General features: G+C 39.7%; 1 protein-coding gene across 1 annotated transcript in view; it reads left to right on the top strand.

The window, feature by feature from the left end:
• Positions 1 to 15,052, top strand: part of TMOD4 (tropomodulin 4) — a 94,186-nt gene continuing 79,134 nt past the window's right edge. The window contains exon 1 of the mRNA XM_053704997.1: positions 1 to 149. The gene's annotated coding sequence lies outside the window, so the exon portion shown is untranslated. The remainder of the gene's footprint in view (positions 150 to 15,052) is intronic.

Here is a 15,052-nt window from a genome sequence, read left to right as displayed (position 1 = left end):
AGTTCTGCAGTTGAACACTAGGTGGCTGCCAGAGAGTGTATGATCTTTACTTTTTCAGGCTAAAGGGAAGCCCCAGGCCACACCCCTTCTCAGAGTATCTCCTGTCCTAGCCCAGTCAGACCCCTCACAGCACACCGGCTAGGCACAAGGTAAGCATGGGTATCACAGTTTGTGTATGCATGCTTTTCATTTGCTTTGTAAAAAAATGATTGATCACACACACACATATAGATAATGTATGTATATATTATGTGCGTGTGTATTAAGGAATATCTAAAACACTGTAATTGTACTATAATATCTGTTTGTCAGCTGATGTAAGAGCCAGCAGCTTGGAACTGATCTCCCTGTAAACTGCAGAAATTAAATTATAAGCTCTGGGGACAAACATGCTAAATAATGTACAAGTTGCTGTATATGTTTTGTAGATGTTTTTCTGAATGTTGTCTTATTTTTTTTAGTGCTACACTCCATAGAATAAGTTTTTTGTTTTCCTGTAAATGCATTTTTAAGAAGAAAAGTATTTGATATATATATAAAAAAAATAGATTTACATTTAATTTATGGTGTAAAGATTTCCCTGGTTCAGAGAGCTTACACTCTAATGCACTTACACTCTAAACACATATAACTACATTTAGTTAACTATTTAATAACTCTGTGTTCACGTAAGTTATTAAGCTCCATATTGCTATGAGATGGGAGACGTGTTTGTATGTAGTGTTCTATATCAGATTTCATACATTTATAAATAACTCAGAGATATGTAAGTATATATAGACGTTTGTTGGTGTTTTAAACACACATTTGTATTGTTACATAATAATTTTATGTTTCAACACATAATTTTGTTTGAAGTAGTTTATAATACTGATTTATTTACAAATTATTTAGTTCTAAATTGTACAGAGAGATGCCATAATGATTACACGTGTATCAGAGCATGCAGTCAGTGCTACATGTTCCATTGTAATAGTAGAAAGTCTGTCCATTTATGTAGTTTAGATAATTAGGCTTCATGGACTATCCCTGGAGTAAGTGAATCTTCTCTCACTGAAAAGAGTTGTGAATAAAGCCTGAGTTCATATTGTATATATTATAGCAATATCAGCATTAGGACATGCGCAGATAAAGAAATTCCACCCAATGATTTTTTTATTTTAAATAACCTGAACCCACCTTGAAAACGATCTTCTTCCCTTCAAACCCCAGCAGCTTCTCTAAGTAACTGATGTGTCGCTGCATTTCATTAACCCTAAAACAGTGCAGTTGTTCCAGTTAATCCTTGTGTGAATCCTAGGGGATTATTGTGATTTTAGCATGCATGTCTGGCAGGGAAGGAGTTACAGTGCTTAATTAATATAAGATCAGAGCCAAATATATTTTGAGCCAATCTTCCTAAACATAGAATGACTCAGCCTATCATACTGGCACATGTTACTCCAAGAGTAGAACAAGTCATTTGAAAACCTGTTCACTACCTAGTCTTCTCAGGCCTTCTCTCCTCCCTTGTCCTGCTTGCCCCACTGTCTGATAAAACCAGCCCCTCTCTCCCTATAAAGATTCTCCTGTTTTTGCCAGGTCATAATCTTTTGTTGTTTTGTATCTGATGAGATCAACAGATCAGAAATATTTCTTTTTTACCAGCTGATTTAGAAAATGACAAGCAAATGTGTGTGCCCACTTGATTTGGTATAATTCACCAGCTGTTAGTAGTTCATAAAGTATGTTCAAGGGCCTGATGATGTAAATTCTCCGTTTTGGCGAGATGATCTAATACATATTGTCAGTGCCGCAAAGTGCCTCAAAGACTTTTAAAAAGGCTATTTATATCTCTCTATGTAGAGTTATGGATGTGAAGGAGAGACACCTACATTGCAAAATAATGCACAAAAAAAGCCCTCAAAGATTTGGCGAGATTTCTCTCCGTGCCCACAAGTTTTAGATCATCAGGCCCAAAGTCTTTAACTGCTGCGCCTACACAAGAAGCAAAGGCTCTAGATCCAGTGATCCAAGAGTGGATGAGTTTTGCTCATAATGCTTATGGTTTTGCTAACTTGAGACATCTCTCTTCAAAGTTACTGCAACTGCTCACCAGCCGGTAGCACTGCCTCATATTCCTGAACTGTCCTTCGTTATCTTTTTAGACATGTCCTCATGTTCTTCATACGGAACATCTGAAGTATGTGTCATTAAGTTTATGTACTTGCAAGATACAGAAGTTAATTTCCTTATATGATATTGCTGTGAGTTTTTCGAAGTGTGTTTTGTAAACCATTAAAGATTATATACTGTACCTTTTTGTAAGCATAGTATTGAGGTTATTCCACACCTCCCTCTAGTCATGGGTGCAGCCATGTTGAAATCTAGTTTTCACTGCATTCCACTGCTGATGTGTTTTGTTTGCACATATATTTGTAGTGAAACTTAGGTTTAAAAATTACAGCAGCCATAATTAGAGGGGGTTGCATGAATTTTAGTTATTGTATGATGTTTCTTTAAGATTTGTGTACATAGAACCTATAATTCCTCTTTGTGGGGGGGAAATCACTGCAAATTACACCTTTTTCATTTACTACTAAAATATATGATCATCTTACAAATCAAATATACAGGATATAGGAAGACATTAGGGAACATTTATTAATGTTGGGATCTGTGTTCCAAAAAGGGGCAACTTGAAGGGTTAGAGCATACAATTTTTAAGAGAATAAAGAAGATTAGATAATAGAAGTGAATTGTGTGTTTTATCTGAATCATGAAAGAGAAATATTTTGGGTTTCACGTCCCTTTTAATTTGGGGTAAACGACCAGTATGAATGTGCACTAACCAAATATTTATTAAAGGGACAGTAAAGTCGAAATTAAACTTTAATTATTCTGATAAAACGTGCAATTTAAAAAAAAAACAAAAAAAAAACCTTTCCAGTTTACTTGTATTATCTCATTTTCTTTGCTTTCTAGGTATTCTTGGTTGAAAATCATACCTAAGTAGGGTCAGGAGCAGCAATGCTATGTAATTTGCTCACCAGATGAGTTCAGCTATCTCCTAGTAGTGCAGTGCTGTGCCTTTAACAAAGGATACCGAGAGAATGAAGCAAATTTGATAATGATCGGGATGATTGACGGCACCTACTAGCGGCTGATTTGCTGCCAGTGAGCAGGAGGGCGGCATTGCTTGTGCAATGTTAAATGCCAACAGTGTATGATGTCGGCATTTAGCGAGGTTCAGCAGACATGATTTGCTGTAGCGAACCATGTCCGCTCACCTCTTAATAAATCTACCCTTATGTTATGACTAACTCTAGAAACATGCTTGAAACACGCTTAATATAAATTTCTGTGTAGAACATTCACACATAGCTTGGTTAGATAGAACCAGAGGTGTCTTAGAAGCCTTGCGGACAGAATGCATGATGACCCAGGGTGTGATCCGGATTTGTCACCTATAGCCTAGTTTCTCAACCTGTGGTTCGTGTACCCCTGGGGGTACTTGCGGCATTGGCAAGGGGTATTCCAGGGATTGGCCTTCATTTTTTGTCCTATTGTTAACATGACATATCAAAGAAAGCTGTGTTTATCATTACTACCCTTGAGCACTCCTAACAGGGCAGAGTGTGAGTATTTCCCTGCCTAGGTAAGACCACTGCTCAATCACTGATTCACCTCAGATTGGTAAAACCTTATATTCTGGCTTGTTAGTGACATATGAGGGCTGGAGTTGAGCTTTACTGATATGAACTGAGAGTGCATTATTGTTACTAAGTGTCACAGAGACAAGTGCCAGATAAATGTGCTACTGTGAAATAGGTAAAGTGCATAATACTGAAGTGTGTCGCAGTAAAACGAGACCGATAAACCGTGTATGAAATGGTTATTAAAAATAGAAAGATGGTACCGTAAATATTACTTTCCTCATCATGCAGAAAAGTTTATTTTCCTCTCTTTTTTTTTTTTATGTAAGAAGCACATTAATTGCATATATTTATTAATATCAATGGACTATATAGCATTATATTGTAAAATATTAAATTCTGGAAAACGTAAAGGAAATATGATATATTATTTATATATATATATATATATATATATTATAATTGCATTAAGATCTCTGATACAAGCTTGTGAAACCAAGTAATACACGGTTTCCATTTCTCCAACATAGGTGTGTCCGGTCCACGGCGTCATCCTTACTTGTGGGATATTCTCTTCCCCAACAGGAAATGGCAAAGAGCCCAGCAAAGCTGGTCACATGATCCCTCCTAGGCTCCGCCTACCCCAGTCATTCTCTTTGCCGTTGTACAGGCAACATCTCCACGGAGATGGCTTAGAGTTTTTTAGTGTTTAACTGTAGTTTTTATTATTCAATCAAGAGTTTGTTATTTTAAAATAGTGCTGGTATGTACTATTTACTCAGAAACAGAAAAGAGATGAAGATTTCTGTTTGTATGAGGAAAATGATTTTAGCAACCGTTACTAAAATCCATGGCTGTTCCACACAGGACTGTTGAGAGGAATTAACTTCAGTTGGGGGAACAGTGAGCAGTCTCTTGCTGCTTTAGGTATGACACATTCTAACAAGACGATGTAATGCTGGAAGCTGTCATTTTCCCTATGGGATCCGGTAAGCCATGTTTATTAAGATAGTAAATAAGGGCTTCACAAGGGCTTATTAAGACTGTAGACTTTTTCTGGGCTAAATCGATTCATTATTAACACATATTTAGCCTTGAGGAATCATTTAATCTGGGTATTTTGATAAGATTATATCGGCAGGCACTGTTTTAGACACCTTATTCTTTAGGGGCTTTCCCAAATCATAGGCAGAGCCTCATTTTCGCGCCGGTGTTGCGCACTTGTTTTTGAGAGGCATGACATGCAGTCGCATGTGTGAGGAGCTCTGATACATAGAAAAGACTTTCTGAAGGCGTCATTTGGTATCGTATTCCCCTTTGGGCTTGGTTGGGTCTCAGCAAAGCAGATACCAGGGACTGTAAAGGGGTTAAAGTTAAAAACGGCTCCGGTTCCGTTATTTTAAGGGTTAAAGCTTCCAAATTTGGTGTGCAATACTTTTAAGGCTTTAAGACACTGTGGTGAAATTTTGGTGAATTTTGAACAATTCCTTCATATTTTTTCGCAATTGCAGTAATAAAGTGTGTTCAGTTTAAAATTTAAAGTGACAGTAACGGTTTTATTTTAAAACGTTTTTTGTACTTTGTTATCAAGTTTATGCCTGTTTAACATGTCTGAACTACCAGATAGACTGTGTTCTGAATGTGGGGAAGCCAGAGTTCCTTATTTAATTAAATGTGATTTATGTGACAATGACAATGATGCCCAAGATGATTCCTCAAGTGAGGGGAGTAAGCATGGTACTGCATCATTCCCTCCTTCGTCTACACGAGTCTTGCCCACTCAGGAGGCCCCTAGTACATCTAGCGCGCCAATACTCCTTACTATGCAACAATTAACGGCTGTAATGGATAATTCTGTCAAAAACATTTTAGCCAAAATGCACACTTATCAGCGTAAGCGCGACTGCTCTGTTTTAGATACTGAAGAGCATGACGACGCTGATAATAATGGTTCTGAAGGGCCCCTAAACCAGTCTGATGGGGCCAGGGAGGTTTTGTCTGAGGGAGAAATTACTGATTCAGGGAACATTTCTCAACAAGCTGAACCTGATGTGATTACGTTTAAATTTAAGTTGGAACATCTCCGCATTCTGCTTAAGGAGGTATTATCCACTCTGGATGATTGTGACAAGTTGGTCATCCCAGAGAAACTATGTAAAATGGACAAGTTCCTAGAGGTCCCGGGGCTCCCAGAAGCTTTTCCTATACCCAAGCGGGTGGCGGACATTGTAAATAAAGAATGGGAAAGGCCCGGTATTCCTTTCGTCCCTCCCCCCATATTTAAAAAATTGTTTCCTATGGTCGACCCCAGAAAGGACTTATGGCAGACAGTCCCCAAGGTCGAGGGAGCGGTTTCCACTTTAAACAAACGCACCACTATACCCATAGAAGATAGTTGTGCTTTCAAAGATCCTATGGATAAAAAATTAGAAGGTTTACTTAAAAAGATGTTTGTTCAGCAGGGTTACCTTCTACAACCAATTTCATGCATTGTCCCTGTCGCTACAGCCGCGTGTTTCTGGTTCGATGAGCTGGTAAAGGCGGTCGATAGTGATTCTCCTCCTTATGAGGAGATTATGGACAGAATCAATGCTCTCAAATTGGCTAATTCTTTCACCCTAGACGCCACTTTGCAATTGGCTAGGTTAGCGGCTAAGAATTCTGGGTTTGCTATTGTGGCGCACAGAGCGCTTTGGTTGAAATCTTGGTCAGCTGATGCGTCTTCCAAGAACAAGCTACTTAACATTCCTTTCAAGGGGAAAACGCTGTTTGGCCCTGACTTGAAAGAGATTATCTCTGATATCACTGGGGGTAAGGGCCACGCCCTTCCTCAGGATCGGCCTTTCAAGGCCAAAAATAAACCTAATTTTCGTCCCTTTCGTACAAACGGACCAGCCCAAAGTGCTACGTCCTCTAAGCAAGAGGGTAATACTTCTCAAGCCAAGCCAGCTTGGAGACCAATGCAAGGCTGGAACAAGGGAAAGCAGGCCAAAAAACCTGCCACTGCTACCAAGACAGCATGAAATGTTGGCCCCCGATCCGGGACCGGATCTGGTGGGGGGCAGACTCTCTCTCTTCGCTCAGGCTTGGGCAAGAGATGTTCTGGATCCTTGGGCGCTAGAAATAGTCTCCCAAGGTTATCTTCTGGAATTCAAGGGGCTTCCCCCAAGGGGGAGGTTCCACAGGTCTCAGTTGTCTTCAGACCACATAAAAAGACAGGCATTCTTACGTTGTGTAGAAGACCTGTTAAAAATGGGAGTGATTCATCCTGTTCCATTAGGAGAACAAGGGATGGGGTTCTACTCCAATCTGTTCATAGTTCCCAAAAAAGAGGGAACGTTCAGACCAATCTTAGATCTCAAGATCTTAAACAAGTTTCTCAAGGTTCCATCGTTCAAAATGGAAACCATTCGAACAATTCTTCCTTCCATCCAGGAAGGTCAATTCATGACCACGGTGGATTTAAAGGATGCGTATCTACATATTCCTATCCACAAGGAACATCATCGGTTCCTAAGGTTCGCATTCCTGGACAAGCATTACCAGTTCGTGGCGCTTCCTTTCGGATTAGCCACTGCTCCAAGGATTTTCACAAAGGTACTAGGGTCCCTTCTAGCTGTGCTAAGACCAAGGGGCATTGCTGTAGTACCTTACTTGGACGACATTCTGATTCAAGCGTCGTCCCTTCCTCAAGCAAAGGCTCACACGGACATCGTCCTGGCCTTTCTCAGATCTCACGGATGGAAAGTGAACGTGGAAAAGAGTTCTCTATCTCCGTCAACAAGGGTTCCCTTCTTGGGAACAATAATAGACTCTTTAGAAATGAGGATTTTTCTGACAGAGGCCAGAAAAACAAAACTTCTAGACTCTTGTCGGATACTTCATTCCGTTCCTCTTCCTTCCATAGCGCAGTGCATGGAAGTGATAGGTTTGATGGTAGCGGCAATGGACATAGTTCCTTTTGCGCGCATTCATCTAAGACCATTACAACTGTGCATGCTCAGTCAGTGGAATGGGGACTATACAAACTTGTCTCCGAGGATACAAGTAAATCAGAGGACCAGAGACTCACTCCGTTGGTGGCTGTCCCTGGACAACCTGTCACAAGGGATGACCTTCCGCAGACCAGAGTGGGTCATTGTCACGACCGACGCCAGTCTGATGGGCTGGGGCGCGGTCTGGGGATCCCTGAAAGCTCAGGGTCTTTGGTCTCAGGAAGAATCTCTTCTACCGATAAATATTCTGGAACTGAGAGCGATATTCAATGCTCTCAAGGCTTGGCCTCAGCTAGCGAGGGCCAAGTTCATACGGTTTCAATCAGACAACATGACAACTGTTGCGTACATCAACCATCAGGGGGGAACAAGGAGTTCCCTGGCGATGGAAGAAGTGACCAAAATCATTCTATGGGCGGAGTCTCACTCCTGCCACCTGTCTGCTATCCACATCCCAGGAGTGGAAAATTGGGAGTCGTCAGACATTGCATCCGGGGGAGTGGGAACTCCATCCGGAAATCTTTGCCCAAGTCACTCAACTGTGGGGCATTCCAGACATGGATCTGATGGCCTCTCGTCAGAACTTCAAAGTTCCTTGCTACGGGTCCAGATCCAGGGATCCCAAGGCGGCTCTAGTGGATGCACTAGTAGCACCTTGGACCTTCAAACTAGCTTATGTATTCCCGCCGTTTCCTCTCATCCCCAAGCTGGTAGCCAGGATCAATCAGGAAAGGGCGTCGGTGATCTTGATAGCTCCTGCGTGGCCACGCAGGACTTGGTATGCAGATCTGGTGAATATGTCATCGGCTCCACCATGGAAGCTACCTTTGAGACGAGACCTTCTTGTTCAAGGTCCGTTCGAACATCCGAATCTGGTCTCACTCCAGCTGACTGCCTGGAGATTGAACGCTTGATCTTATCGAAGCGAGGGTTCTCAGATTCTGTTATCGATACTCTTGTTCAGGCCAGAAAGCCTGTAACTAGAAAGATTTACCACAAAATTTGGAAAAAATATATCTGTTGGTGTGAATCTAAAGGATTCCCTTGGGACAAGGTTAAGATTCCTAAGATTCTATCCTTCCTTCAAGAAGGATTGGAAAAAGGACTATCTGCAAGTTCCCTGAAGGGACAGATTTCTGCCTTGTCTGTGTTACTTCACAAAAAGCTGGCAGCTGTGCCAGATGTTCAAGCCTTTGTTCAGGCTCTGGTTAGAATCAAGCCTGTTTACAAACCTTTGACTCCTCCTTGGAGTCTCAACTTAGTTCTTTCAGTTCTTCAGGGGGTTCCGTTTGAACCCTTACATTCCGTTGATATTAAGTTATTATCTTGGAAAGTTTTGTTTTTGGTTGCAATTTCTTCTGCTAGAAGAGTTTCAGAATTATCTGCTCTGCAGTGTTCTCCTCCTTATCTGGTGTTCCATGCAGATAAGGTGGTTTTACGTACTAAACCTGGTTTTCTTCCAAAAGTTGTTTCTAACAAAAACATTAACCAGGAGATTATCGTACCTTCTCTGTGTCCGAAACCAGTTTCGAAGAAGGAACGTTTGTTGCACAATTTGGATGTTGTTCGCGCTCTAAAATTCTATTTAGATGCTACAAAGGATTTTAGACAAACATCTTCCTTGTTTGTTGTTTATTCCGGTGAAAGGAGAGGTCAAAAAGCAACTTCTACCTCTCTCTCTTTTTGGATTAAAAGCATCATCAGATTGGCTTACGAGACTGCCGGACGGCAGCCTCCCGAAAGAATCACAGCTCATTCCACTAGGGCTGTGGCTTCCACATGGGCCTTCAAGAACGAGGCTTCTGTTGATCAGATATGTAGGGCAGCGACTTGGTCTTCACTGCACACTTTTACCAAATTTTACAAGTTTGATACTTTTGCTTCTTCTGAGGCTATTTTTGGGAGAAAGGTTTTGCAAGCCGTGGTGCCTTCCATCTAGGTGACCTGATTTGCTCCCTCCCATCATCCGTGTCCTAAAGCTTTGGTATTGGTTCCCACAAGTAAGGATGACGCCGTGGACCGGACACACCTATGTTGGAGAAAACAGAATTTATGTTTACCTGATAAATTACTTTCTCCAACGGTGTGTCCGGTCCACGGCCCGCCCTGGTTTTTTAATCAGGTCTGATAATTTATTTTCTTTAACTACAGTCACCACGGTATCATATGGTTTCTCCTATGCAAATATTCCTCCTTAACGTCGGTCGAATGACTGGGGTAGGCGGAGCCTAGGAGGGATCATGTGACCAGCTTTGCTGGGCTCTTTGCCATTTCCTGTTGGGGAAGAGAATATCCCACAAGTAAGGATGACGCCGTGGACCGGACACACCGTTGGAGAAAGTAATTTATCAGGTAAACATAAATTCTGTTTTTGCTCATGTAAAATAGCAATAACATTTGTGCTACAGTTGGGGTACATAGAAAACAAGTGTATGCCTACAGGGGTACTTGCTACAAGAAGGTTGAGAAACACTGACTTATAGTTTGGCCAAGCATGCAGAATCCATAAAGACTCTAGTAAGTGTCACCTTGTGGTCTTCTCTTGCTATTTTAAAGCTAATGAGGTTGTCTTGTTTTTCTATTTTTTTTTTTTTTTTTCCATTTATACATATGTTAGAGTGGAGTCTATTTTTGTTTGTTACTAGTATCCTACAGCAAAACTTTTATGCGACAAGAAGTAAGTGGTTACAGGATAGCTGAGGCTTCATTTATTATAATGGAGCTGAACTTTGTGGGTGTGACAAGGAAATTCAGTCATTTCTGAGTTGTGAAATTGCAGCAAGTTTTTTTGTGTGTTTTATTGAATATTGACCAGTGAATACCTTGTTCTCCCCCATGATCCTGTCTGACCAATTTCAGGTTCAAGTGATGGCTCAGATATAATTTCTTGGCCTTCTTTGCTGGTCACGAGAACTAAAAAATTCTAAATCAAGGTTTGCAAAAAGGGGCCACCATCTCTTCAACACCTTTTTTTTATATGTATGTTTTACCACTTTAGTGTGATTTTCTCGTAAATGCATGATATCAAGAACTCTCTTTACACCATGCCTAATAACTTTGGGGTCCCCCATGAGAGATTTTTTGTTTGTTCTCTGGCTCAGTGGCATTTAATACTTATTGAAATTTATTCTGAGTAGGTCATGGCCGTTATTGACACAAACAGAAGTTTAAATATAGCTTTAATGAATAATTTTCAACTAATTTAACAAGTGACTCAACTTTTCATCCACTTATAAATAAATTTAAAAAAATATTCTGCTTCTGTCAAGATTATCTGGGATGTGCATTAAGTACCTGTTCTGATAATTAACTAAAAGTGATCTACTGCTAATATATAATATATAAAGGGGTTTAATTCCCCTTTATCAGTTTTAGAACACTTCATTTATCAGAAAGGAAAGAGTTAAATAGTGAAGAGTGGTCCATCAGTGCATAGCTAATGAGATAATCTCATCCCCTGTGTTTGGCAAATCACTGGTTAGATTGTATTTCAGGAGGGGAAAGTTAACTGTTCCCATGATCTCCAATACACTGTTGACCCTTCTCTATCTGTTTAACCCCTTAATAGCTTTCCGAGTATACTAAAAGACATTTTAAGATTTTTTTATTTCTTATCATAATGACAACTCAATAGACGCATTAAGTAATGACTAAATCTTTATATTATCTTGAAGAATGTTTCAAGTGTAGAAAACACTTTCAATCCTATTTCCCAAAGCAAAAAAATGTGTGCATTGCAGCTCAGGATTCTGGGAAATGCACACACATTTTAAAGAAAGCAGACGCAGAGTGAGATCACATTCTAGGTGTAAACTTTATTATGTTTAAAGGGACACTAAAGTCATAACTGTTCTTCCACGATTCAGATAGAGCTTAACATTTTAAACAACTTTGTAATTTACTTATATTATCAAATTTTGCACAGTTTGTTTACATGCACACTTTCTGAGGTACTAGCTTCTTCTGAGCATGTGCAAGAGTTCACAGTGTATACACATATATGAGTCTGTTTTGCTAATGGCTGTTACATGATACAGGGGGCCGGCAAATGGAAGAAATGTCAAATGTATCAGAAAAAAAAAATCTACTGCTCACTTGAAATTCAGAGATAATAAAATTGCATTACATTTTCATTACACATCTGCTTATTATGCAAGTCTATTGTATTTAATGGTCTTTGTGCATTGTCACACGGGGGTCTCCACTTCTGCCAGACCCCTAGATCTGGAAACAGACAAGGAGGTGGTGTAGGTATTTCACTTTCCTCTAATTGCACCTTTCAACAAATACAAGTCAACCCATATCTTCCCTCCCATTTTCTTATTTCGTAAACCCATATTATTAGCTTATTCTCTCCCTTCTCTCTACGTGTGGCTCCTCAACTTAATTTATTGATCATTTTGTGGTCTGGATACCTTATTTCCTCACCTTGGACATCCCTGCCCTCATTCTTGGGGACTTCAACTTTCCTATTGACAATCCCATTGCCCTATAGCAACAAAACTTCTCCAGCTCACTTCCTCTTATGGTCTGTGACAATGGACCGACTCTCCCCTTGATCTGATTCTCAGCTACTGCTGCATTCTATCAAACTTAACAAATTCCCCTTTTCCTCATATGACCATCAGAAGCATTAAGTCACTAGATCCGCAACATCTCTCAAACTGTCTCAAACATCTTCTTTCTTCCATCTCCTCCTTGTCCTGCCCTGACCAATCTATCTGTTACTACAACTCCACTCTTACATTGGTCCTTGACAATTTGGCACCTCCTACCATAGCTCGAAAATCACACACTCATCCTCTCTTCCTATGCAGATGTTCCCACACTGCTGAGGGAAATTGGAGAAAATCTTGGTGTTCAGCTGACTTTCTTTACTACAAGTTTATCTGAAACTGCTAGTATTCTGTACTTATTCTGAGGCCTGACAAAGGGGCAGGAGCCCCGAAACGTTGCTTGTCAATAAATCTTTTTTTTAATTTCTTCAAACTGAAGTGTGCAGCTTTTATCTGTTTTAGTGTAGCCTTCACAGGCGCATCCTCTGCCCCTTTACCACTTCCTTTTGGGGCGCTGCAAGGCTCTGTACTTAGTCCTCTACTCTTCTTAATTCATGTCATCCTTAGTTTTCTTAATAAAGTCCCAAGGGTTTAAGTATCATTTGCATGCTGATGACACCCAAATCTACATCTCTGCACCAACTGCAACTGTCTTTCTAATATTTTATCCTGGATGTCCTCTCATTACTTTAAGCTAAATCTCTCCAAAACTGATCTCCTTATTTTCCCCTTCTTCCAAAATGTCTATCCCTCTAACTTTCTGTAACTGTTGATAATAACCTCATTACCCCAACCTTGATCTTTCTTTCACTCCCCACATCCAGTCTTTTTTCCCCAATTCCTGCCTTTACACCTTTAACAACATCTCCAAAATTTGCCACTTCCTTACACAAGACACAACTAAGATTTGAATCCACACTCTCATCATTTCCTGCCTTGACTATTGAAACTCCATCCTCTCTGGTCTAACTAGTGGCTGTCTGTCACCTTTACAATCCATAACAAATTCCTCTGCCAGGCTGATCTTCCTTACACGTCACTCTTTATCTGCTGCACCTCACTGCCAATCACTTCACTGTCTTCCTCTAAACTCCAGAATAAAACACAAAATACTGACATTCAAGGCCCTCGAAAACACTGCCCCCTCACCATATCTCAGACCTTTTCTCCAGATACCTTCCCTCCCATCCCTGGCCTTCACTCTCCTACTCTCTTATCTCTTCACATTCCCGTCTACAAGACAGACTGACCCCTATTTTGTGGAACTCTCTGCCTCGCTCGACAAGACTCTCCCCTAGTTTTCAAAAATTCAAGCAAAAAAGACTCTACTGTTCAGGGGTGCATATAATACACTAAAATGTATTTTCTTACCTCAGTTCCTGTCCTCCTTTATTCATCCCCTAAACCCCCTTAGCATGTAAGCTTATGAGCGCAGCTGTTCTGTAGATGAAGGTGCTTGAGAGATGATTTACAACCGTACAACTCTTGGAAGGGATCTCTACCCATTTGTCTCCTATAAATCCTAGCTTGCATATTAGACCTATGTTTATAGCACTGAGGAATCTGTTGTTGCTCTACAGATAACTGATAATAATAATAAAATTATTATGTAAAGTTAAAAACATTTCAATATAGTTTCATTGCTTTTTTTTGCCTGTTTTTCTTGCAATTTATCCACTGCCCCCTGAGAAACTAGAATAGATTGATTCTGCAAAACCCTGAGCCTTCTCCATTCTACTTAGTGATTGCTTGATGAGTGCAGAAATCTAAGTAGACAAGATAAACACAACCTAGAGGCATTTTATGGAATATGTCCCTGGCATGCAAAACAATACAAATACAACATGACAGTTTTTAAAGAAACCTTGTAGTGTAAAATCACATGCTCTAATTCATTAAATCTTTGCACTATTTACTGAGGAAATCTATGTGTTTAACACCCTACCTAGGTATTCTCTTTAACAAAGAATACCATGAGAATAAATCACATTTCATCATATTGGTAAATTAGAAACTTTTTAAAATTAATTTTTACGAGAATAATGTGTAATACCATTAAAGAACCAGTCAACACATTATATTTGCATAATCAACAAATGCAAGATAACCATACAATGCAATAGCACTTAGTCTGAACATCAAATGAGTAGTAGATTTTTTTTATAACAAATTTCAAAGTTATGTATATTTCCACTCCCCTTGTACCATGTGATAGCAGTCAGCCAATCACAAATGCTTATACGTATAGTCTGTGAATTCTTGCACATGCTCAGTAGGATCTGGTGACTCAAAAAATTGTAAATAAAAAAGACTGCACATTTTTTTTTTTTTTTTTTTTTTTAATGGAAGTAAATTGGAACGTTGTTTAAAATGACATGCTGTATCTGAATCATGAATATTTAATATAACCTGTGTCCCTTTAAGTGGTATATTTTTCCACTTGCAAATGCATTTCTTGGCCTCTTTCATATTGTCATTGCACACCATCATGTGATGTGACCTTAGCCCCCAAGATGTACCTTTAAAAATATCACTGGTTCTTTAGCAGCACTGAAATAGAAATCTACGCCAGAGCAGCAGTGCTCCTTCTTCCTTCTGTAACACTCTGAGGCCCTGTTTGATCTTTTCTTTTTAAGGAAGCTGACTTAGGAATCACAGACATATTTTTTTAAATTTCTTAATGATTTTAGCTACCACTACATGTGAAAAGTAGTACGTAATACACCTTAAGACAAAGAGCGTTGCCTCCATTTACTGCTCCAATTGTTTCTGTAAACGTATTGTTTTTTAATTTTGTCCAGTTAAAGGGACATACAAGTCAAAATTAAACTTTTAAGGTTCATATACAACATGCAATTTTAAGAGA

This window comes from Bombina bombina, chromosome 1 (assembly GCF_027579735.1).
Source record: "Bombina bombina isolate aBomBom1 chromosome 1, aBomBom1.pri, whole genome shotgun sequence".
Taxonomy (NCBI): domain Eukaryota; kingdom Metazoa; phylum Chordata; class Amphibia; order Anura; family Bombinatoridae; genus Bombina; species Bombina bombina.
Note: the sequence above shows the minus strand (reverse complement) of the source record. Positions and strands in the feature narration are given on the sequence as shown.